This window comes from Globicephala melas, chromosome 13 (genome assembly GCF_963455315.2).
Source record: "Globicephala melas chromosome 13, mGloMel1.2, whole genome shotgun sequence".
NCBI lineage: Eukaryota > Metazoa > Chordata > Mammalia > Artiodactyla > Delphinidae > Globicephala > Globicephala melas.
This window is the reverse complement of record NC_083326.1, coordinates 37265079-37292485: the sequence shown is the minus strand read 5'-3', so window position 1 is coordinate 37292485 and position 27407 is coordinate 37265079.

The following is a 27407-nucleotide window of genomic DNA, read 5'->3' as shown; positions in this document are numbered from 1 at the left end:
TGTTTATTTGTTTGGGAGCTTTTTGTGAAATAAGAAAGGAGATGGTGGCCATTACTTTGGAGCAGCAGCCTCTGTGGGCAGCAGGCCTTCTGCAAGTTCATCTTTTTCTTTTAAGTAGCCAATGCCTTAATTTTCTCCAACAACCATTAATCAAACCAGCTCATAGAACACAACTTCATAGCAAATTGACCCTAAAATATAAACAGCATATAATGGCTTTGTTTTCACATTTCTTTGGCACTGACATTATAACAAAGGCCTTGACTAACACTCAAGGATGTTGTGGATCATTGAATTTCAGGCACTGGCCACAGGCTGGCTTTCCTCAAGCTCTCTGAATAGCACCACTACTCCACATAAAATTAGCTTTCCATATAAATGTCCTCTTACTCATCTCCCTCCATGATTTTACTAAGAATGAGCCCAAGGGGCTAGCTGTTTTGGAACGACTTTGATCAACTCTGTCTTCACAAATGAACTAGGCAGAAAGGGTAGGAAGATGTCGGGGAACAGAACTGCAGGGTAGGTTTCAATAATTTTTCACAGGGATGGAAGTTTCCTAAGTTCTGTCCTGTGATATCAGTATTTAAACCTGGAGGGAAAGGGAGCCTTTGAGAATGTTTATGAACTCTGATGTTGGAGGAAATGGAGGAATAAATTGGAGAGAGAAATTGAAAGAAGGCAGAAGGATTTGGGGTTGAAGGGTGGCTTAAACAACAGATATTTATTTCCTCCTAGTTCTGGAGATGGGAAGTCTGAGATCAAGGTGTCACTGGGGTTGTTTTCTTTCAAGGCCTCTTTCCTTGGCTTGTAGATGACCATCTTCTCCCTGTGTTGTCCCATGGTCTTCCTTCTGTACATGTCTATGTCCTTCTCTTCTTATAAGGACACCAGTCATATTGGATTAAGGCCCATTTTAATGACCTCATTGTAACTTAATTACCTCTTTAAAGGCCTCATCACCAAATACAGTCACATTCTGGTACTGGTTAGACTTCAACATATGAACTTTGGGGGAACACAATTTAGTCAGTCCACACAAGGGGTGAATTTGGAGGGGCTTCTGCAGCTACGAGTCACTTTGGTTCTTCTATGCACATAGGGGGCCAGCTCTTGGCTACAGAGCATAGACACTGGAAATCTAGTGCATGGATATTAGACATCAGTCCAGAAGGGGCCCCAAGGACCATGTATTATCCTTTGGTTCTCCAACTCAGCTGCCTGTTAAAATCACCAGAAAGTGTCAGAAACTCTGATGCCTGGACTCCTACCCTTTGATATGCTTATTCAATTGGTATGAGGTGGGGACTAGAGTTGGATAACTTTGAAAAACTTCCCAGGCTATTTTAGTGAGCAGCTAGTAGTCATAACCACTGATGTATTCCACATATTGATTTTACAAATAACTAGAGAGATTTGATGACTTGTCGAAGATCAAAAAACACGTGTGGATTAGCACACAGGGCTCCTGATTTGGGTCCCATAACATTTCTGCTAGTACATTTCTATCTAGTCGCTAAATACCAACACTCCATTGAGGATTCTGTGCCAGATGTTGCAGATCCCCTGTTCAGCACTGAAGGACTCCTTCCCCCAGATGCTGGCGGTGTTGGTACCCTGGACTAGCCCTCCTGCAGAGACTTGTGGATGATGGTGTATAAAGATGGGATATTAGCTCCAGAACTCCCTGGAGTGACTGTACTGCAGTTCAACTCCTCCTTCTGCCCAATGCTACTTCTCCCCCTGACTCACAGGTGTAGGTCCCAAGGACATCCCAATAAACCTTCTGTCTGCCAATCTTCATCTCAGAGTCTGCTTTCTGGGGAACCCAACCTCTAAGAAGTTCTTCCTGTGTTCATAGTTCTTTTATTAGTACTCATGGAGTGTTTACCACGTTGGGCTCAGTGCTAGGTACTTGGAGTATGAAGAGAAATAAGACCCAGCTGCTACTCAAGCTACTTGCCATCTACCAGAGGTACCAGTGGTCAACAGCCAACTCCAACGCCCTGTGTGAGCTACTGTAATAACAGTGTAGTAAAAGTGCTGCCAGAGCACCCAAGAAGGGGGTGCTGATGCTCTGACTGGAGGAGTGGCTGCTCTTGCTCACCTCCCCAATCTTGCCTCTTCTAGATACTATTTATTACACTTGGGGTGGGCGGTAGAGGGGAAGGTGGTGAGCAGAGGAGAGGTAATAAAGAAAGAGTACAAGAACCAGGATAGGTAGAACATAGCATGAGGGTCCAGTTTGGGTCTCCCATCTGTTACTCAGCCTTCCTTGCTGGAGGTCATTTCCCCTGCACCATCATCATGATTAGGCCCCCAGAGCTCTTGTACTCATCCGCTCACTCAAAGAGGTGCTGGAATCAGACACTGGCCTGTTAGAGGGAATAATGTCAGAGTCTTTGTGTCATCTTCCAAGAGAGACTTGTCCTCTGTGTTTTATCTCCAGTGATGGAAGAAAAAATGGGCATTAACCAGCAGATGGGCAAGGTTTTGGAGCATCCAAAGGGTCTTCCTGGTGCTTCTGAAACTGGACCCATGTGGACAGATGGTTATGTACACCTGTGTTACCAGACCTGGTTGGCACAAACAGGACTGGGCCCTTGTGTGCACTGGCTGAAAAGAGGACTGGAAAGCACACCAATACCTAGGAGGAGGGGGTCCATAACTCCCCTGACCGCAGACAGTCTCATGCCTCCTATAGAGCATCTGCTGTGTGCCCAGCCCTGATGTGGGCCTGATGGAATACCTGGTGAAATAGAATTGAAGGGCCCAGCCTTGGAGCAGCCTCCAGCATAAGGCATGGCATCACCAGGTGTCTCCAGTCTGGTGGAAGACAAACAGTCTGCACCCTTGGGGGAATCCCAAGCCTCCTGGTCTAATTTGAGACATGTGGTTTCTGCCACAGGCCAGTATTTAGGACACACATGCATATTTAAAAGGCCCAAGAACAGATACAAATAAGACATTAACTTGTACAAATGGTCACACATGACTAGCTAGAGCCAGAGGACAGGACAGAGAGGCAGGCCCAAAGCAGGAGGTCCAGAACACATGGGGTCAGCCCATCAGCCCCCAATCAAATCAGGTGGTAATGGGGACAGGAAGAGCTCTTGGCAGCACCAAGCACATTGTAGATACCAGTTGGTAGGAAACTTTGTCCTCCCTTATGAAACAAAGGCCAGGTTGAAAATGAACACTACATAATTGTGTGCACGTGTATGTGGAAACATGGACATTATTAAGGGGGCATATCTGAGGGGCCTCTAATAGCATCACTAGAGTGGTTTCTATATACAAATTCATGATTGGTGAACATGATTTTGTGTGTGTGTGTGTAATGTGTGCATATTTACGTGTGTGTGCACACACTTGCGGGGGCTTCCCTTACACTGGGGTGAGGTTGAAGATGCCAGTACACAAATTATCCAATCCTCTCTCTCTTTTCATCCAGGAAGCTTTCCCTCTTAACCAAGGTGGTCACCTCCCGGTGTCCTGTGGGAATGAGTCCTCTCCTGAGGAGTCAGATCTCAGGCTTAGCTCTAGACTATTTCTTGCTTTCAGGCCTGAAGATGAGAAGTATTTCATCAGCTGACAGGTGTTAGGGGACACTGCAGAAATGGAGTGTGATTTGCCCAGGCTGGAGCCCAGGTTCTTTGTCTGGGTAGGTTGTAAATTTCCTCAAAATAAGTTTAATCTGGAGAAGCTGAGACTGTTGGGCAAACTTTTAGAAGCAGGTGAGTAGGAAAGTTGGAAAGACAAGGCTCCTGCACTTACAGAGAGACTAGGAAATGAGCCTTGATTAAGAAACCCCCTTAATCTGGGGCAGAGAGGGGTTTACAGGAAGTTGGCTGAAGGGAGTAGAGATTAAAGTAGAACTAATTTCCTGATTTCTTGGGATGAAGACTCCCATGGTGTCCCTCCCATAAAGCAGGCTGCAGGTAAAGAGGGGTTTGATCCAGGGCAGCAGATGGCCCAGCTTTACCATGGGCAAAGGGACCTGGGTCCTGGACAGCCCTTTCTCGACCCTTTGCTGATGGGGTTGGGGAGGGAGGAGGCAACAGCCCTGGATGCTCAGGCCTGAATCCTAGTGCATCTAGGGTGTCTGAGGCCCGGGGGAGACAGTGGGCTGTGGAAAACGTGGTCAGCCCCTTGCTGGTGGCCCCCAACGCATGGGCAATGATGCCTCTTCCTGCCTGTCACCACTGATCCTCACTGCCCCGGCCCCACTCCCAGTCTTTGCTCACACTTTTACATCCACCTGGAATGCACATAACTGCTTTACACTGATCTAAATTCCACCCTGTTTCCAAGGCTTGGCTTAAATACCACTTGCTTCAGGAAGCCTTTCATGATTATTTTGGCCCACTGGCGCTCTGATTCCCTACTCTTCTAAGTTTCCACCTGCTTCACTGACCACACCTCGCTCATCTTTGCTGCCTCTTCTGACCCACCCGAATGTTGATATGCCTGGGGCATCACCCTGGGGCCTTTTCTTCTTTAATTACATTATCTTTTCAAGGAATTCCTTCACCTTAATTCTAACCCTCTATCAATGACTCCAATATTCAAATGGGTAGGCCTGGCCTTTTCCATCATCTTGAGATACATGTATCCAACTGTCTTTTCGTCACCTCTTCTTGGATGTCTAGTTATGAACCTCAGACCTCAAACACCCAAAAAGGAAACTCTTTTTTCTTTTTTTTTTTTTTTTAAATTTTATTTATTTTTGGCTGTGTTGGGTCTTCGTTGCTGCACACGAGATTTCTCTAGTTGTGGCGAGCGGGGGCTACTCTTCATTGTGGTACGCAGACTTCTCATTGCAGTGGCTTCTGTTGTTGTGGAGCACAGGCTCTAGGCACATGGGCTTTGGTAGTTGCAGCACACGGGCTCAGTAGTTGTGGCTCATGGGCTGTAGAGCACAGGCTCAGTAGTTGTGGTGCACGGGCTTAGCTGCTCCGCAGCATGTGGGATATTTCTGGACCAGGGCTCGAACCCGTATCCCCTGCATTGGCAGACGGATTCTTCACCACTGCACCACCAGGGAAGCCCCAAATAGGAAACTCTTGATTTCCTCTGTTAACTTTTCTTTTCCTGAACTCTAAATGGTGTCACCATATATCTAGTTGCTGAAACCAAGCAGAAGCCTCATCCTAATTTACCTTGCTCTTTTATTACCTGGATATCTTTCACTGGCAAATCCTACTAACTTTACTTGAAACAACATTCTACATCCCTCTGAATTTTTCTTTCTCCACCAGGGACAGGTCACAATCTTCATAATGGGGAATATTCCAACAGCCTTCTTACTACTCATCTCCTTGCTTCTACGTCTTACCTAAATCCATTCTTCACAAAGCCAATGGCATTTTTAGAATGTAAATCAAAGCATGCACTCTTCTGCCTAAACCCTTCAGTGTCTTTCTATCACATTGAGACAAAGGTCTAAACTCTTTATCCTGGCCTGCAAGGCCATCTCATAGTTGGGCTTCATGGGGTCTGGCCTCTTATTTCACTCCCCTCTTGCTCATCCCACTCTCCCTACACTGGCCTTTCTGTTTCTCAGAAGCCCCAGGGTTGTTCCTCCCTCTGGATGCTCTTCCCCTGCATCTTCACGGGGCTGCCTCCTTCCTGTCAGGCAGGTTTCAGGTCAGATGTCACCCCCTCTTAGAGAACATTCCTGACACCAAGTGTAAAGCAGTTCCTCAGTCTTCCTCTGTCATACCACCCTGTTTTGTTTTCTTCATCACCGGCACCACAACTGGACACTGTGTTGCTCGTTTATTTTGTATTGTCTATTTACCCCTCACTAGAATGTAGCCTCCGTGAGGACAGAAAGCCTCTTTCGTTAATGACTCAGTAAATGAATACACCCCAAACAGACACTTTGATTTGCAATACTTTGCTTTTCTTGAGAAAGCATTCTAGCTTTGAGAATGGGCCCTGGCTGACAATCATTTTTATTTGAAAGGATTCTGTCTGGATATTTTATCCAAACTACATACATGGAGGTTCCTGTCTTTTCCCTAATATTTTGAGATGGCTATTACTATTAATTATTTCTTTACTATTGAAGAGATGGGCCATATCTGCTCTCCACATTTTTGGTGACGGCTCTCAGGCATTTGGAGATCTGTGTCCAGCATGCCCTTCAAGCCTGATTAACCTGGTGAAGAGGTGCTGCTGTGCGGGGGAAGCAACACCGAGGCAGGACCACAGGGTGGGAGGCACCAGGCTGGTGCCACAGACGAGTTACTGCCCACTGGGGAAAGTCATAGATCCAAATCTTGTTTTCTATCTTATAAAATGGGCTTAATAATTGCAGTCCTGCACAGACATAGAGAACAAACTTCTGGTTGCCAAGGAGTAGAGGGGTGGAGGAGGGATGGATTGGGAGTTTGGGATTACCAGATGCAAACTAGTATATGTAGAAGGGATAAACAACAAGGTCCTACTGTATAGCACAGGGAACTATATTCAATATCCTGTGACAAACCATAAAGGAAAAGAATATGAAAAAGAATGTATATATAAGTATGACTGAATCACTTTTTTTTTGCTCCACAGCAGAAATCAACAGAACATTGTAAATCAACTATACTTCAAATATAATAAATTAAGAAAAAAGAAAAACCAACCAACCAAACAAAAAAAAATAATTGCAGTCCTTCTGTCATTATGAGACTATTGAAAGATGAAGGAGAGAGTAAATATGCATATTTAAAAGGGAGGTGGCTGTCACTCCTAATTTATTTTTTTCACTCATTCATCCGCGAAATATTTCAGACAAAGTGCTGTGTGGCTAAAAGGATGGTGGGATGTGCACTTATACCCCATCATGCGTCTGGTAGGGTTGATGCACACAGATGGTGGTGGCTGGAAGGGACCAGGTTACATAAGAGATGTGTAGCAGTGCACTGTGGGCTTTAGAGGCAGGGCTGTGATCTTGGCTAGGATGCTCCTGAGACTGGGGAAGATGACATTCTGAAGAAGCTGGACATTATGCAAAACCCTCAGGGTTTGGCAAGAGTGCCAACCAGGGCTCAGCACAGCCCCAGCAGGCTGCTCAGAGTACGGTGACAGCTCCCGGTCCAGGCCACCCTTCACGACCCTTTTAAAGTCTCTTCAGTGGTGAAGCTTGAATCATCCTGACCGGCAAGTCCTGAGGCTCTGGAGCAAATATTCCTCCTCTTATAAAGACTTTAAAATTCGCAGAGAGACAGGAGAAAAAAGACACAAGCATTGATTGCCTTATATTTGCTGATAATTGGTTCATTCTGAGCTTTTTCCGCCTTGCCTCAGTGGAGGTTCAGCCTTGTCTTCTCTGGGGGAGCCAAGCTGGAGTCAGACCCTTAGAGTTTCCCAGGGTTCCTTGAGCCTGAGCTTGCCTAGAGCTACTATTTCCAGTTGGCGAAATCTTTTGCTCCAGTTAGCATGGTCTCTGCTGCAACCCAGTTCCCTCTGTTCTTGTTTCCCTGAATAAAGCTCCCCAAGTTTGGGGCAGACAAGAGCCTGAGCCCAGGGTCCTTCTGGAGTCCCTGGGGGAAAAGCAGCAGGCGGGAGGTGGCTGAGGGAGTTTCTGCCAGTGACCTCTCAGTTGTACCTTCACACAGTACCCCCAGAAAGGGAAGGCATCCCCTCATTCCCTCCTTTCCAGCTCAGAAGGGCCTGTGACAAGGAGGAAAAGGGCCAGCGTGATATAAGCACCATATCTCTGGAAGAAAAAGAAAATGTGGATAAGCTTGATTTTTCTAATTGTTAATTTTCTTTAAAGTGTAAGTTGTATTTATTGGGCAAATGGAATGAATGTCATCTGAAATAACATGCCTGCTTTTCTTCTTCTTTGCATAAACAAACTTTCATGACAAGTGGGAGGCAGTCATGGTGAATACCCAATCCCCCAACCCAGCACTGCCAGATCTAGCAAATAAAAATACAGGATGTCTAGTTAAATTTTGAATTTCAGATAAATAAGAAACAATCTCTCAGAGAAGAGTCCCCTTTCTCAGGACCCAGGCCAAAGTCCTCGGCTCCTGGGGTCACCTAGGGGATGATCACTAGTGAGACTTAGTAACACCAGTGTGCAGGTGTGGTCTTCGACCCAGAAACCCAGTGAACAGTGTTTTCTGTGTTGGTCGCACGTCAGAAATATCTGAGGAGCTTAAGAAAATACTGATTCCTGGGTCTTGTCCCCAGGGATTCCAGATTAATAGGTCTAGGGTGTGGTCTACATACTGGGGTTTTCAAAGTCTCCCCTGGTGATTCTAATGAGCTTGCAAGGTTGAGACCACGGACTTAGATGCAGAAAAGTCCAGGTCCAGCCTGTGATCTTGGGTGACAGGGACTTTGAGAGAACCACCTGTTCACTGAGCATGCTTAGTGTTCCACGAGGAAGGAAAGCCAAGTACACTTCTCAGTAGCACCAGGATCTACTAGTCATTTTTTATCTTTTTGCTTTTTTGGTTGTTTTTCTTCTATGGTTGCAATTTTTTAAAAAATTATTTTAATTCATTTGTTTAATTGAGGTATGGTTGATTTACAATGTTTTGTTAGTTTCATGCACAGCAAAGTGATTGTTTTATATATATATAATGTTGTGTTATTTATTTATTTATTTTTGGCTGTGTTGGGTCTTCATCATTGCGTGCCGGCTTTCTCTTAGCTGTGGTGAGCAGGGGGACTCTTCATTGTGGTGCTCAGGCCTCACATTGTGGTGGCATATCTTGTTGTAGAGCATGGGCTTCAGTAGTTGCATCATGGGAGCTCAGTAGTTGTGGCTCCCAGGCTCTAGAGCGCAGGCTCAGTAGTTGTGGCGCATGGGCTTAGTTGCTCCACGGCATGTGGGATCTTCCTGGACCAGGGCTCGAACCCATGTCCCCTGCATTGGCAGGCGAATTCCTAACCACTGTGCCACCAGAGAAGTCCCTATATATATGTTCCTTTTCAGATTCTTTTCCATTATAGCTACTATAAGGTATTGATGTGATCTACTAGTCATTTTTGATGGTCTTGGCCCTCAGACAGTTTTGGGATTTCAGGACGTGAGATCTGAGATGTCTGTTCTTTGCTGTCCAAGTGTTCTTGGGGCATCTGGACAGAGATGCTTCCTGCTCCCTCCCCAGCAGCTCTGAAACATGGCCTAACATGGAGCCCTGGAGTGGGGCCAGCAGAGCCGTGTGTGTGTGTGTGTGTGTGTGTGTGTGTGTAGGAGAGGTCAGCATGTGCTGCGTTAGCCAAGGAAGATTTGTATGCGAGCAAGACCCGTGGATGGCCTGGCACTCATCCTACTGGCAGCTGTGATTTGCTTCAGTCCCTCCTGAGTTGGGGATGGTGCAAGGAGAAAGTGGGGATCTGAGGGGAAGGAAGAAGGGTGGCGTGTGAACTCTCCACCTTGGCTCACGCTTAGAGGTACATGCTAAAGGGGCAGGGAGTAGGGTGTAATGATAGTAACAAGTGCTATCACATTATGACCTAATCAAATTGTGATCCTCATTATGACATATCCTATATTCTTCTTATTTTTTTTTATAGAAACTGCAGAGAGTAATAGTTATACTGGTATGCAATTCCTTATCCAAACCCTTGGGGCCATATTTGTTTCAAAATTCAAGACTTTTCAGATCTCTCAAAGGTAGAGCGATAAATATTGTTTAGAAGTAAAATCCTGGTAGCAACTGGGCAGTATCCTAACTGCCCACACTGAGTTCTGCAGCAAAACCTACTAATACTGATGCCAAGCGAGATAAATAAGCATCATAAAAGCTTCTATAAGTCCAGGCAAGTTACGAAAATTCTTTTGGTTTTCGGATCTTTTTGGATTCCGTGATTAGGAGGGTGTGGACTTGTAAACCCACCCACCTCATTTATGGAACATTAGCTATTCGGTAGGCAGGGTACGAAGTACTTTAAATCCTTTACCCCATTGAAACCTCACAGCAGCGTTACCCATATTACCCCCATTTTGTAGATGAGGAAGTGGAGGCTTACGAGGTTGGGTAACTTGCCCAAGGTCCACAGCTCTTGAGTGGAAATTAGAACAGCAATTCCAATTCCATTCCTTCTGACTCTGGGCCTGAACTGCACTGCTCCAGGGAATGCAGGTGGAGGGGTGGGGGAGAGGTGCACACAGCACTGGGCAGATGTGGGTGGGTGCCCTTGGCTGTCTTGCTGGGAAGGTTGTGTGCGTGTATATACTGAATGTGTGTGGATGTTATTGTGGGATGCTGGGTGTGCATGTGTGTGTCCCATAATCTGTGTGCTTGTGTGTCTGTGTGTGTGGGGTCTGATTGGTGTAGAAAGTCTCTGGGTGTGTCATTGTGTGCCTTTGTGTGTGTGCTGCTTTCTCTCGTCTCTGTATCAGTGGTTCTGGAGCAGGGAGAGTCACCCTTGTCACATCTCTGCTCTCACACAGACTGCAGCCCAGGAGGAGGGGCCGAATTTAGTGAGTTTCTCTCATTCTCAGGAGAGACGGAGCCTTCAGACTGGGACCTGGTGATGGAGACTCTCCCTGCAGGGCCCCAGTGGATGAGTGGATCCGAGTCAGCCCACAGTCACCCAGTGGCCCAGGGAGCCCCCAGGAGCACCTTGGCAGGGTCAGTGAACTTCATCTTGGTTCACTGGTTTTTGAGGAGATGGTTCTCTGGTTAAATGAAAGAAATGCAGATTTTCCAAAGGTTCCTAAGGGAAGTTGCCTATTTCTTAGAAGAAGAGATAAAGATGGAAACCTTGATCGACTGTCCTTAGTTTGTATGGTTGGTCCGCACACTGGCAGCCAGCGGTGCTGCATGCAGTTCGTGGGAAGGCTAGTGGACAACTGTTTGCTCTCCTCCCAGACTAAGCTTTGGGGGTGACTGAGACACGCCCCGTCCAGGCAAGCAGGGTCAAGCAAACAATGACCTTGCGGGCTGGGAATCACAGTTCGGGTCTTGGGGAAGCTGGCCTTCCTGTTGTCAGATATTACTGAGTACCTATAGGATGAGAGAGAATTGATTTTATGGGTGTCTCTACTGAACTGAACTGGGAGAAGGGGGACAGGGAATTATAAATGAGAGAATTGTTAATAACTGTCGCCACTGCACCTCTTCATCACTCTGCCCAAGCTCAATATAAATCACCTGTACCTATGGTACCTGTGGTCCCCTCATTTTGCCAACACACACACACACACACACACACACACACACATATGCACACAGCAACTACATTCACCTGTGGTTTCCATTTCATTTGTTTGGCATTGCAAAATTCTATCAATCTGCTATGACTCAGGACACATCTGTGAGGCCTTCGATCGTTCATCAAATATGTGCAAGGAGTTTGTGTGTGACTGTGAAAAGTTGAGGTTAAGGTCAAAATGGTAAATTGGGGAAAGGCCTAACCCTGGGATTCACCCCACTTCCTGCTGGGTGAGATGGCCCCAGGGGCAGGTCTGGCTCCATGGAGATTGAACGGAGTGGAAGTCCGTCCTGCCCAGGTACCCGGGGATGGGATCGGAATTTGTAGCCCACCACAGGCACCTTCTCCTGCCCCTTCCTCAGCCTTCCTCTTCTCATTTTGCTTTTCCCTGGCAATCCCTTTCCCTCATAGCCTCTAGTTATCATCATTGTACTGACAATTGAATATATGCTCCATCTCAGTTGTCCTGAGTTTAGACTGGGTGTCCTGACTTGCAGGCACCTCAAACTCAACTTCTTTCAACCAACCCGTTCTCCCCGCAAAAGAAGATCCTCTCCTATGTCCTCTGTGTCCTTCTTCACACTCACCCACCAATGTCTGAGATAAACTTGGTATCACCTACAGTCACCTTACCTCTTACTTTAACATCTAATCAGTGAAGGGCTAAAAAAGAAAAAAAAAATTAACAGTAACTAAATTTTAAAAAAATTAGTGCATTTTTATAAAATATAACAAAAATGCAAAAGATTTCCATAAGTGTGTAACATGATGGGATTTTTAAAAAAGTGAATATATCTTTACAATCACATGCAGATCAAACAACAGAACTTTACCAGCAGAAGTAGCCTACCCGCCACCTCCCAGTCACAGCTTCCAATGGTAACCATTCCCCTGACTTCTAACATCAGTGACTAGTCTTGTCTGATTTTGGACTTTATGTAAATCAACATACAGTGTGTATCTTGTGATTCTGGCTTCTTTCACTCAACATTATGCTTGTGGGATGCACCTAGGCTGTGATATGTTATCAGTTTTTTTATTTCTCAGTACCATGGAGTATTCTTACTTCATAGTAAGAGAGTTTTGTTATTAAGTTTGTATCTTCATAAGGGCTTTTGAAGACATCCTGAATAAAGTCACGTCATGGGAAGTGTCCTTTTATAATGTATGTCTCTAAAATCAGAACAACATATCTGTTTGTGATATTTGAAGTAAACCAATAAGGAAAGTGAATTACTCTGGAGAGGACCAGACAGTCAAGGAGCCAGGAAAAGTAAAAGTGAAATTTCTTCCATCTTCCAGAGTTTGTGCACTTTGTTGTAGTTTTGAAAGAAAAGTCATGCTTCAATTAATAACAGACAACGAAGTCAATATGATGGGAGCAGAGACGATGATGTGATCAAATGCCAAGAGATGACTGACGGCTGAAAAAATATCATGTGAGCCAAAGCAATTTCTCTTGACTTCTAACTTTATTCATCCAGTGAATAACATTTCACCACAGTTTTATCAATGGAATGCAATTCTACCCAGATCATTCTGTCAACAACAAGAAACAGCATCAAATCATTTTTTCCACACAAATAAATCAATCATTGATTATTATTTTCTCCCATTTCGGATCCAAGTAAGAGAACCAAATATCTTGAGTAAAAACAAAGGAAAGAAGAAGAAAGTGATTTCTTTGTTGACAAATCCAGTTAGGTAAATGCAATTTAAGCCTTTTGCTTTTTTTTTTTTTTTTTTTGGACACATGCTGTTGTGAGGAGAGAGAAACAGTTTTTAAATTTAGAGCAGAGACAAACTGTAATAATAAACACATGGAAAGAGAATGCAACCACTCATTGCTCCCTTTAGATATAATAGCATTTCCAGTTCTTCCTTTTTGTTTGTGTAGTTCTCTTTACTGCGATTTCTCTCTTATTCTTTGAATGTATAATCAAGTTTTCAGAAAAATTAAATTACAAGGGCCTACAAAATCCAAAAGGGGGAGGTGTCATCCTTAATGACAAGCTTGTGTGGGGAGCTCCTACTTTTCCTAGTCCTGCTATTTCTTCTTGCTGCCACATCTTGATGCTCATGAAAGGTCCTCTTTCAGAGTCCTTGTTGGTGGTGCACTACTGGATGGGTTGAAATACATTTTATTTTACAGATTGAAGTTCATATTCGTGCTATACATGATAAAGTTATACATCAGGATTTTTTTAATATAATGGACTGAATGTTTCTTTTTCCCCAATGCATATGCTGAAATCCTAACTCCCAATGTGATGGTATTAAAAGGTGGGGCCTTTGGGAGGCAATTAGCTCATGAGGGTGGAGCCCTCGTGCATGGGATTAGTGCCCTTATAAAAGATTCCAGAGAGCTCTCTCACTCTTTCTGCCATGTGAGGATATAAACACAGGTCAGTGGTCAGCAATTGGGAAAAGGGCCCTCACCAGAACATGACATATTGGTGCCCTGATCTTGAACTTCCAGTCTCAGAATTGTAAGCAATACATTTTTGCTGTTTATAAGCCATCCAGTCTAAGGTACTTTGCTTTAGCAGCCTGAGCTGATTAACACATACATTAGATCATGAACATCTCTGTTAAATTTGCCTGGGCAGGGATGAAGATCTTCACCAGGATCTTGTGTGGAGAAGGATTCGCTCCCTGGGCCAATCAAGTCAAGCTTGCCCCTTGCCATAGTTCCCTGGGCCACAGTTCTCTTACTTTACTGGCTCACCCCCATTTATGACTGTCTCCTAAGGCCCTAGCTGTGGTGTCAGAAAGGGTCCTAGTGTCCGAAATACTGTTTCTTTTTCCTCCCCAGGATGACCGTGGGGGAGGCACTTTCTCTTTGTCAGAAGCACAGAAACGAATGGTCTACTTACTGCCCTTGCCTGATGATGAGCCATTTTTTGCCACTGAAAGCAAGTCATCTTTGTTCCTCAATTGTGATTTATCCTCGTAAGGAAGACTAAGATTATTTCTAGAGAATGAAAAATGAGTAAAATAAATACAAGTTCAATGGGGCATCATGTTCCACATGCAAGGCCAAACAGGACTTCAAATCCCTCAGTGTTAGTGAATTTATTATATATTTGAGTCTCCAGCATATACCACCTGCCTGAAATGAAGAGGGGCTTAACAAAGGAGTTTTTGAGCATAAAGATGGTGATGATTATTTGTGGGCACAACATTGAAAGCATAAATAGAGTTCAAGGAGATTTGACACTAATCCAAATACTTCCACCTAAATAAGAGTTCTGATGCAAACAATGACTATTTTTAAAACAACACCCTTTTCCTGATATTAAAAGCAATGTTAATTTATTAAATTCAAAAGCAAACACTCAGGAAGATATTATATAAGAAGAAAACAGAACACATCTATATTCCCACCTCTTAGCTAACATTTGTTATGTTTAGTCTCTTTCTCTCTGTCTCACTGTCTCTGTCTCTCTCATCTACCTTTGCTGTGTTTTACAAATTTAAGTTCACATTCATGCTATACATGATAAAGTTACTCATCAGGATTTTTCACCCAATCTATTACAAGCACCTTTGTCAAAATTTTGGAAACATATTTTACCAAAGCCCTATTTGGAAGGCATAAAATTTGTTCTTTATTAATTGTTTTAAGTTAAAAATATAGCATTTGTGGGCATATTTATACACTTTTATACATGGGGCAAGTCTCAAATTATTTCCTTGGGAAATATTGCTACAAGTAAATTTTAAAAAATCAAAATCAAATCTGGATACTTATTGGTATCCAGAAAGTCTGAACCAATTTAGACTCCCATTAACAATATTTGGAGGCATATGTTTCCAGTGTAACCTTGTCAGAATTGAAGAATAGAATTTACAAAAAGAAAAAAGTAGTATTTTAGTCTACATAAAATACTAAATACTTTCTTCTTCTTATTGCTTATTTTTTATTTACCTTTTGAAATTACCCACTCATATTCTTTGCTCATTTTCTATTAATCTTATTTCTTTGTAGAACTCAGATATATGGTACAAATATCTTCACCAGATATTTGCTTTTGTTTAAAAATTAAGTAGTGATTCCCCCTTCCTCTCAAAATAAGTTTCTGATTCTTTTTTTTTTTTTTTTTTTTTTAACATCTTTATTGGGGTATAATTGCTTTACAATGGTGTGTTAGTTTCTGCTTTATAACAAAGTGAATCAGTCATACATAAACATATGTTCCCATATGTCTTCCCTGTTGCGTCTCCCTCCCTCCCACCCTCCCCATCCCACCCCTCCAGGCTGTCACAAAGCACCGAGCCAATATCCCTGTGCCATGCGGCTGCTTCCCACTAGCTATCTACCTTACTGCGTTTGTTAGTGTGTATATGCCCATGACTCTCTCTCGCCCTGTCACAGCTCACCCTTCCCCCTCCCCATAACCTCAAGTCCGTTCTCTAAGAGGTCTGCGTCTTTATTCCTGCTTTACCCCTAGGTTCTTCATGACATTTTTTTCTTAAATTCCATATATATGTGTTAGCATACTGTATTTGTATTTTTCTTTCTGACTTACTTCACTCTGTATGACAGACTCTAGGTCTATCCACCTCATTACAAATAGCTCAATTTCGTTTCTTTTTATGGCTGAGTAATATTCCATTGTATATATGTGCCACATCTTCTTTATCCATTCATCTGGTGATGGGCACTTAGGTTGTTTCCATCTCCGGGCTATTGTAAATAGAGTTGCAATGAACATTTTGGTACATGACTCTTTTTGAATTTTGGTTTTCTCAGGGTATATGCCCAGTAGTGGGATTGCTGGGTCATATGGTAGTTCTATTTGTAGTTTTTTAAGGAACCTCCATACTGTTCTCCATAGTGGCTGAACCAATTCACATTCCCACCAGCAGTGCAAGAGTGTTCCCTTTTCTCCACACCCTCTCCAGCATTTATTGTTTCTAGATTTTTTGATGATGGCCATTCTGACTGGTGTGAGATGATATCTCATTGTAGTTTTGATTTGCATTTCTCTAATGATTAATGATGTTGAGCATTCTTTCATGTGTTTGTTGGCAGTCTGTATATGTTCTTTGGAGAAATGTCTATTTAGGTCTTCTGCCCATTTTTGGATTGAGTTGTTTGTTTTCTTGTTATTGAGCTGCATGAGCTGCTTGTAAATTTTGGAGATTAATCCTTTGTCGGTTGCTTCATTTGCAAATATTTTCTCCCATTCTGAGGGTTGTCTTTTGGTCTTGTTTACGGTTTCCTTTGCTGTGCAAAAGCTTTGAAGTTTCATTAGGTCCCATTTGTTTATTTTTGTTTTTATTTCCATTACTCTAGGAGGTGGGTCAGAAAGGATCTTGCTTTGATTTATGTCATAGAGTGTTCTGCCTATGTTTTCCTCTAAGAGTTTGATAGTTTCTGGCCTTACATTTTCTGATTCTTATATATTAAAATTTACTTATTCTTTACTCTAACAGTGTCTTTGTTTTTAGGTTTAGCTTACATTTTAAAATAACATACATTTTCTTCTGTTTTATCCCCCTTTTCCCCCTCCCTCCTTTACTTCCCTTCATTTTATAATAATGGGTCTATACTTATGGGATATGATATATATCGGACAGAAATCTAACATTTTCTTTTCAAATATGTAATCAGTTGTCTAAGAGCCATTTATTAAATATTCTCTTCTTTCTTCTTGATTTTGAATGTGATCTTTGTCAAATGCTGAACTTTAATTTGTATTAGAGTCTATTTCTGCAACTGCTTCCCTGTGCCCTTGATTTACTTGGCAATGAATCCAGCACCACATTGCTTTAGTTACTGAGTTTTATAATATAGTAAGTGTTATTATCTGGTGGTGTTAGTCTCCATTCATTACTCTCTTTTCATGGGGTTTCCTTGTTCATTCTTCGAGATGGATTTTTATATTACATTTTCAAGGGATTTTGGCATTTTGATTAAAAGGAACTGAAACTTATGAGTTAGTTTTGGAGGAAATGATATACTTACAATATTATTTCAAACAAAATATTTCTTCCTGTTCAGAAATACTATTTGTTTCTTATTTATTCAAGACTCTTTTATGGCCCTCAGTAAAGTATAATAGTTTTCTTTATCAAATGCTACTTATTTCCTACCTTTATTGCTAGATATTTCATATATTTGCTGATATTTTTGTGGAAAGCCATTGTGGAGTGTGTGTGTGTGTATGTGAGTGTGTGTGTTTTGTATTTGTCCATAAATACTTTGGTTGCTTCTCTTAACTTTTCCTTTTGCCCCCTTTATTTAAATATAATAGTTCATTATTTTTTCTTGTTTTGTTGCATTGGCTACATCTTCCAAAGTATTATGTAAAAGCAGTGATATATGGTATCGTTTGTATTGATGTTCACTCTAATGTGGACTCCTAAAGGGTTTCATCATTTAACCAAATGTCCACTACTCTTTTAAGATAGAATTTTTTTTAAAGGAAGAAAGCTTTATTCTTAGTATCCCTTTATATATCAAGAATATTATGTTTTCTATAAAAGTTGAAATGATATTGATAGATTTAAAAAAATCATCACAATCCTTAAATTTCTGAAGTCACATTTATCTGATCATATATATTTTCAGTAGTATACTTACATTTTTGATTTGTGTTGATATTTTATTGAGGATTTTTGCATTTATATTTTCACTAAGTAGTATTTGTAGGTGTGCGTGTGTAGGTATGCAATATGTGAGTATATAAGTGTGTATTTCTACCAAGTTTAGGTATAAGTGTTATGGAAAATAAACTAGAAATATTCCATCAAAAATAAACTCTGGAGTAGTTTATAGAGCATAGAAATTGTCTGTTCCTTGAGGGTTATAAAGAATGCACATATTTTTCTGTGCCATTTGGGAGATAATAAATCTTCACATTTTGAGATTTTTCTCATTGTTTTTGATCAGTTCAGCTCTTTTTTTGCTTCATGATTAAATTTTGATTCACTTATATTTTCCTAGAAAACTGTGCCCATTTCATCATTGTTGTATAATTTTTTTAAAGCTTATGGATATATTTGCTTCCTCATTTCTAACTTTTTGTTGTGTCTTCTTTATTATTTACTTGAACATACTTCCAAGATATTTAGGTATTTGGATTTTCCTTTCAAAGCTTTATTTCTAGGATTTATCAGTTTTCTCATTTCTAATTCACTATTTTTCATTAATTTTTAAATTTCTGCTTTTCTTGGGTTTATTTTTCATCTGATAACTAAGTTGGATGTTTTATTCATTTATTTTCATACTTCATTTTAAATTTTATTTAGTAAAATTAATTTTATAGACCTCATAATTATCACTGAAAAATTTTTGGTTGTAACACAGATGTTTTTATATATAATTTTCCATTCATTACAATTTTCTAAATAGTCATTTAAACATTTTAGATGTAGTATGATTTAGAAATACTTCATTTTCCAAGTGGTTGTATTTTGTTGTTTCTACTCTTTGTAATTCAGTTGCAAAACGTCACATCTTAGTAAATTTTTCAGATTTTATTATGGTTAATATAGCATGCATTTTCATAGTGATTCATGCACATTTGAAAAGATATACTCTATTAGTAGTATATAGCGTTAGCTACATGTCTGTATGGGAAATTTAGTCCTAAAAGTTTTGAAAACATAATAGAAAGGTAAAATGTTTGATTGGTGTCACTGGTGGGACCAGAGCACACCCAGGTGTTGAAGGGAGTGATTCCATCTGAAGCTGATTGACTTTCCCATGGTCAGCCTGTGCCTGGAACAGGGGTCAAGCCTGGGGAAGCCAAACATAGCCTAAGGAGATACACTAGAGCACAGCTGGACAGGAAGGTGAATCTCCAGGATAGAGCAAGAGTGGAGCAGGGAGAGCAGCTGGAGGGACCCTGTGGGTAAGCCTCGGGTCACCCTCTGGAGTGGTGCATCTGTTCGTAAGAATAATCTCTTCTCTCTTTCCCTTTTTATGAGCACTAGGTAAAGCCTTGGTAAAGCCTGGAGTCTGCTCTTGGCCATAAGACTTAAAAGAAAGATCTCTTCTAGTTTTCTTGATCTTCTGTATTGACGTAGCAACCTGGGGATGAGGAGCCCTGAGGGGGCTATAAGGAAAAGCAAGGAGGCTCTTCAAGGGTGTTATTGGCCGCCTGGGCTAGTGGGTGCTTAAAATGATCATAACTGGTGCCATCAATTGAATTTTCTTTTTTTGAGGCCCAGATTAGAGCACTTAGAAGACATTTAAATTATAAATATGTTAAATAAACATTATTAATTATATTATTTTGAGCCCTCCACTCTTCACTGGCAATATGATCAGCCAAAACCTGGTCGATACATGTACAATTTTTCTGTGATTACTGTATGGCTCTCAGTGTTCTTATTTCAGAGACTGTGCTTTACATTCTATGATGCTATAATATAATGTGAGATGAAGATGTGCATTTGTTGCATCCTAATTGTGGATTACACCCATAATCAATTTAAAATGCCCCTCTTGGCCTATTTAATGCTTTGTTTGCAATTTCTATCCATGTTTCCTTTTGTGTACCTACATCTTAACTAAGCATTTAACCTTTATTTCTAACTTTGTTTGAGTTGTGTATTTTGTATTTTGATCAAACATAAAAAGCCTTTGTCTATTAATGAGGGAGTTAATTAGATTGATAGTTTTTTCTCAAACTGATACCTGTAGTAGACATTGCTGTCCTTTGCCCAGCATCTGTTCCCTCTTGCTTTGTCCTGATGGAGCCCAGATATTTCCAGGAATTCACCCCAGATTTGGGGAGAAACTGACTCCACCCCAGGTCTGAGGTGGGCCTGGTTGCTCCAAATGTAATCCCACCCTGTGCCATTGATTGGCTCAGGAATGGGCAGGTAACTCAGTTCTAGTCGAGACACTGAGAAAGGAAATGAGTTTGGGTTTTTTTCTGGAGAAACTGTCTTTGTTTCTAAGGAAGCCACAAGAAAGGGCAGTCTCTTTTCTCCTGTGGGTCTTCATCATGTCTAGACACTGCACCTGGAGCTGCCATAGAGCATGGGGTACCATCTTGCTGTCTGCCTGAAATGGAGTCCTCATAGGATGGCAGAATAAAGAGATGGGAAGAACCTGGATTCTTGGAGATTTCCCTGAGCTTCTGAATCAATGGCCCTGTGGCTGTCCTTACACCTTGCATTCCTGTTACATAAAATTAGGCAGTTCTTTTTCATGGTTTAAGCCAGTTTACATCAGGGTTTCAATACATGTAGCCAAGAGCACCTTACTGACACAATGCGTTCATTTTTCATCTTTTTACCTTTTATTTCATGCTTCTTATTCATTATTTCTCTTTGTGTTTTGGTTTTCTGTCATTCATATTTAGATTGTACTTTTTGCTTTTGTTTTTGCTTGTGAATTGTTAAGTATGCATCTGGTTTTTAATTTTACTAAAAATTGAGTAGCTTAACATACTTATACCAGTACTTTATAAGTATCAAACTGAATATAATAATAATAATTATTATGATCTTATTATTGTACGTAATGTTTGCTGAGCTCTTAATATATGCCATGCACTGTGCAAAAATGTATGTGTTTTTAGCCATTTAGTTTTCACTGCAAGAAACGTAGACAAAGAAAGTTGAAGGAACTTGCCCAAATGAAGCAGAAAGGCTGATTGCCTGCTCTGCAGATGAGGAAATTAGTACTGTTTTACTTCAGCCTATACTTTTAGCTTTCTATTCACTTCCTGCTTTTTTGTGGTTACCGGGAAATTTCAGAACCAGAATATTAATAATTAATTATTTTTGTACTATGTATATTCTTTTGATTAAAAAATGTTTTCATTTTGTTTTGCGTACACATTTCCTACAACCATTTAGACTCAATTCTATATTCAGATGGTTTTGATACTCACCACCATCCCTTTGAACCCCAATATTTTTATTCTGAATTATTTAACATGGTTTATTACTGAATTAACTGACATATTTTGAGCAATTTCATTCAGAAGCTATGTCATTTTCATATAGTTTGCACAGAATGACCACTTAGCTGATTGTAGAATTTCCCCAGAAATTCTATGTATTTCTTTGATGTGTCCTCATATTTAGTGCTGAATGGATATTTGAGCCTGTTCTTTCTTTCCCCTTAAAGTCTATCCAGTTCACGTCTATCCACATGCTAGGTGTGTGTGTGTGTGTGTGTGTGTGTGTGTTCTTTTTTCACACAATTAATTTTCATTGCACTAGTAATTCTTGAAAATAGTCTTCTTGCAAATATAAAGATCTTACATTAAAAATAAAATCCTATTTGACCAAACCTTTCCTCAACTCAGGCCCTTTCCGCTGAGGTAACTTCTGTTAGCATTTTGTGTGAATCCTTCCAGAAAGTTTTCTATGACTTTACATACATATATCCATACAGCCAACACATAGCTTTACTTCAGGGAAAATGTACTCTGAGAATATATGTTGAAGGCACCAGTGAGGGCTTTGTGGTGGGATGAGGTGGGGAGTACAGAGCAACCACGTTACCTAAGAAAGAAGACCCCTCTCTGCAACAGTGGGTGTGTGGCCCAGCATCTGGTGAGGTAGAGCTCAGATCTCTGATTTAAGATTTATTCCGCAAGAAAAAGCAAGACCATCCTCTCAAACTTGTGGCCTTGTTTTCCTCTTCAAGCTCACCTGCAAATTATTCTTCACCTCAGCTTCAGACTCATGTAACTAGTGGAGGGTCCCCCCAGATTCTGACCAGTGTGTATTTATTAGTAAGCACCGTTAAGTTTCTCATTTTCTCATGTGATTTCAATAGGGTTTGGCAAAAGCAAAGTCCCAAACTTAGCTTGCGAGAGCTCATCTTGGGAAGCAAGAAGGCCAAATGCCTATGAATGGGCAGGTTGCCTGGAACTCTGGGAGAAAATAAGGTAGATTCTAAGCCCTTTGCCAGTGTACCTCTAATCCTTTGATTAGAAAAGAGGGAGGTCTCTGTTTATGAGAAATCACCTTGTCTAATGAGGGGGTGCTCTGAACCCTGAGCTAGAGGAGATCCAGGGAGTGAGTGGGGACTCTCCCTGGCCTGAGCTCTAGGGAAACGATTTCCAGATTCTGCCCATCAACTAAACCTACTGTACCCAGCTCCTTATGGATCCCATAGAATTTGTTTCTCAAGTGAACCAATTTAGTAAAACTATGTTTCCCATTTTAATTATTCCCATAACTTCCAAAGAGCAAGTGTCGCTCCAGATTACCACACAAAGCTGTTGCCATTCCTGGCTGTTGTCATTCCTGTCATTCCAACGGCAAAGGAGGCTGATGAGCCCAAGGAGCTTGTGGTGGGCAGACAATCTGGGTCAGGCTTTTAGAAGTTTTGAAGATAGAGCAATTGACTACCTTTATATGATGTACATTTTGGTGTCATTCATGTCTGTAAAAAAGGAGCAACCAAAAAGACGGGGAAGGAAATGCTGACTCATGAGTCTGTTGGGTTGGCAGCTCCTAGCCTCGCTTTAGTTAGTGAGTGCCTTCTGGAACCACTCCATCTAGTGGTCCTCTCTCCACCCACATCCCTCTCCATCTTGCCATCTGCTTTATTTCCTTGAAAAATTTCTGGTCTGAACTTATCTGGGGCATGTACTTCTTTCTTGTCTATCTCCCCCTCTGGAATGTACCCTCCATGAGAGCAGGGGTCTTGCCTGTCTCATCCACTGTGTAGCCCAAGTTCAGAAAACTGCTTGCCATAAAGAAGGCTTTCAACAAACATGCATTTAACTTGTTGAATGAACCCATAGGTTAAATTCATAATGGTGGAAATTTAGAAACCGTAGTCCCAGGTGGGGAAAGAAAATGATGTAAGACGATCTCAACTACATGGGGATCCTGCTTATGTTAGAAAAGCTTCTAGATTCTGTGTGTGGTCAAGTCCTGCAGCTCATAGCCAAGGAAGGGTCTTTTCTTTTACACCCATAAAAGATGATACTTATATATTGGACAAATGAGCCAGAAGATAAACATGAATACAGACAAATTCTGAATTTGGATTTGAATTACAAGTTGAAACAATAGAAAATAGGGGACATGTTTGCGTGATGACAACTAAAACAAAAATTTGTGTTTTGACTGACTCATCTTTTGTGAATTAACAGCATGAATAGCTGTTAAAAAGTTTACACTATTAATGGGATATCATGTCTAATAATGCAAATAACACCAACATTCATTGTAACCACTGTTTATTTTCCACTAACCATGTGCCAGGCACTGTGCTTAAGGCTTTTTATACATGACTACGCCGGCTGACAATCTTATTATTATGCCCATTTTATGGATGGAGAAACTTAGATTCTGAAAGTTTAACTTGTAGCAGGATACAGAGTTAATATGTGGTGGAAGCAAGGGTATCTCATTGCAAAACTTGCTGTTCTTAACCACTGGTTGCCTCACTACTCTATGTTATCTGAACATATTTGGGGCATTGGACTCAGTTCTAGGAGATGCATTTTAAGACACACAATAACCACTGTGGCTTCACGGGGAGGTCACTGGCATGGTAAATGGTATAGAAACCACAGCATGTGGGGGGACGTTCAAAAGGAAGGAAGTTTTTTAGTACAGAGGAGGGATGATGGGAGGTGGGGGTCAGAAATGAAAGAGTATCAAATGGAAGTGAGCAGACCCGGTCTGCCCAGCTCTAAATGGCAGATCTGGAAGAGCAGATGGAAGTTACAGTGAAGCAGATTTCAGTTTGACACAAGAACTAACTTTCTAAAGATTAAAGATGTGGGCTGCAGCTCTTGAACCCACCCTCCTCCACCCTCCAAGTCTATATAGCCATCTGTCAATGATGTTGGATTTCAGGAAGGAGTCCCTTCCACCTCTAAGAGTCTGGGATTTTCTAGATAGATTTAAATTTTATTTAAAAGAGAAGTAAAGATCATCTGAGCTGATTTAAGGTGAATCTTGTCTAGGGGCAGAGGGATTATATGACTATCTGAGTTCCTTTTATCCTTTTGAGCATGTAATTCTTCCACTAGGCAATAAATGGGATACATCTGAAGTCAGAAAAGGGGACTTGTATTTATTCTGAACCTAAATCCTCCTTCAAAATAATAATTATTTTATTGCATACTTGTTTTCAATTCATTTCAAAGGGTATTTCTTATATATATTTGTGTTGAGCTAGGTGCTACTTTTTTAACCACACTTCCTCCCTACCCCACTCCTCCTTAATCCCATCCAAGGCCAAGACTATGCCCCATCCTGCCTCTTATAGTCCCTCCAACTTCTTCCATCATTAGGTATACACAGAAAACTGCAGATAAAAAGTACCTGTGTTTATAATTCATGAAACCCAAAAAGCAGTGTGAAAAAAAGGAATGAATTCTACATGATTACAAGGAAGGAGAGGGACAAAGCCAGCTCCAGGTGCATTTCTACAAGCCAGTGTGAGTTGAATTTTCTCTTGAGAAAGTATGTTTTTTTGTGGTTCCCCACCAGCCCCTTGGTGCAGAGAGCATCTACAAAGTACTAGATGAAACAGGCTTGTGTGCAATTTCACAAGGTATAGAAAGGGGAGATAGAATCTTGAGGCAAGTTTTGAAGAGCCCCCCCTGAAATTGTCCTTCTTTGGGCCTGAAATCTTACAGCGTATTGCTCTTCTGAGTTAACATTTCTCATGGCATTCTTCACCCAGGAGATGAAATTCCTTGGCTCCTGATGTCATCATCAGGAAGGGAGTCCTACAGGTAGCAGTAGTTTACTGATTACTTGTTTCATACCAGACACTATCCTAAGCCCATGACATATTTATCTAATTTAGTATTCACAGCAGCACTGTGATTATATACTGTTACTATCTACATTTTACATAAGAGGAAACTGAGCCTTAGAAAAGTTAATATTTTGACAAAATTCACACAGTTAGTAAATGGTTGCTATAAACTGAATGTTTGTGTCTCTTCTCAAAATTCATGTGTTGAAACCTAATCTCCAATGTGACAGTATTTGGAGGTGGGGCCTTTGGAAGGTGATTCAATCATGAGGGGGGAACCCTCATGAAGGGATTAGTGCCTTTATAATAAAGACCCAGAGGGACCCTTAGCTCCTTCTACCATGTGGGGACACCATAAGAAGATGGTCATCTATGAGACAGAAGCAGAGCCTCACCAGAGGCTGAATCTGCCAGTGCCTTTATCGTGGACTTCTCAGCTTCCAGAACTGAGAAATAAATTCCTGTTGTTTATAAACCACTCACTCTATGGTATTTTTGTTAGAGTAGGCAAGATTCAGACAATGATGGAGACTGTATTTGACTTCAGAACCTATACTCTTAACCAGTATATAATATTGTTGCTAACACTCTAAATATAGTAATTATCTTTCAGAAATAGGAGACAGCCTGCCATAAGGACACTATGTCTGCATGCATGCATGTGGGAGGGTGGTAGGAAGTGTTTATTGTGAATTAACTCTAATCCTAACCTAGGTAAATTACTAATCTAGAATTTATCTGAGATGGTTAACATAATTCTGACTTCTGATTCAGTAAGGTCATTATTAGCATTTTATTATTTGCCTCAAAGTCAATTGAAGGTACATATCAGGAAGTGATTTACTAACCCAGCTGCATTCTACCTCCCTCCCACTCCCTCCCTCTCCCCCTCCCTTCCTGCCTCCCTTCCTCCCTTCCTCGCTTCCTATTCTTTCTTTCCTTCTCAATTACTCAATTATTTCTGAGTATTTTCTCTGTGCCTGGCACTGTGCTATACATTTGTGTTACAAAGATGAGTAAGTCTCAGTCTATATCTTTTGGGACTTCACAGTCTGAAAAGGGAGTTAAAAAATAATTACTATTCAACATCATGGCAATGTTTATAAAGGAGCAGATTTTCTAAACTAGTGTTTTAAAGAACACTCTTTGGCAGAATTTTAAGTAAGAGTATCATGAAAAGGAAGTATTTTGAGTTAAAATAAGTTTAAGAAATGCTGGGTTAAATAAAATTAAGCAAGTTGTTTTACTGGGGAATTTTCAGACCCTTTAATTTGCTAATGTGCACTGTGAATCTCCAAGAAGGAAAGAGAACTTATTTTCCAAACCCATTTGACCTCAGATACCTTCTTTTTTCATTGCACACTTAATAATTCATTCATTCTTATCTCCCTCTCACCTTTCCCTCTCTCCATCTATCCATTCATCATCCATCCATCCATCATCTACCCATCTATTCATTTATCCATCCCTCCCCCATTCCATCCATCATCAATCCATGCTTTCATCACCCATCCCTCCATCATCCATCCATCCATTCATCTATCCTTCCTTCATCCACCTTGAGTGTCCATTATGTGCCAGACACTGTGCTACATGCTGGGAATCCATCAGTAAACATACCTGTGGAGTTAGCAAGCAAACAAAGTATAAGATTATTAAAGTGTGGTAAGATTCATGTAGGAAATAACCAGTGTTCCAAAATGAAAAAAACAATAAAACAGAGTGATCCACTTATGTAGGTGGTTAAGAAAGCCCTCTGTGAGCAAAAGCCATTTAAAGCAAGTACCTGGAGAAAGAGAATGAGCCAGCTTTGCAGAGAGTGAGAGGAAGAGCCATCCAGGAAGAGGAAACAGCAAGTGCCAAGATCCTGGAATGCAGAACGGCTTGGCAAGCGCTAGGAATTGAGCTTCCTCCAGGATTGCAGGTCTGCTTAAAGGCAGAAGCTGAACCTGACATATTTTTAAGAATTAGAATCTCATCATCATGATATCACAGAGTTGGAGGAGACCCCTGACACCATCTCTTCCAAGTTTCTATCCAAGAGGGTCACATCTTTTAAGATATAAGGCTGCCTGCTCTGCTTGGCTCTCTTTACAGGGTTTTCCACTTTAGGTGGGAGGTTAACTTCAGCCCCAGAATGTAGCTAGGGAGGGTGTTCCTTGTGATATTTCTCTTTCATATGAAACGAGGACTGGTGAAGATTCAACAAATTGCTGTGTTTTTACGGAGAAAACTTCTCTCAGGGGTGCAAATCCCGATACAAGGAATCATAGTCACTAACCTTCATTCCAGTTTAGAAATAGGAGACAACAAGACTGAAGGGGGAATATTACAAAGAAACTAGCTGGTTATTCTTGAGTCAGTGGCCAAGGAGGGGAATGAGGATAACTTTGATTCTTGGAGCCCAAGTGCCCTGCTCCCAAAACTTTCATCTTTCAATTTTCTCTGCAAGATTAAGCATCCCCAAACAGCACTTTTATGGTCTCTGCCCTGGTTCAAGGAGTTACAATGGATCATCTTT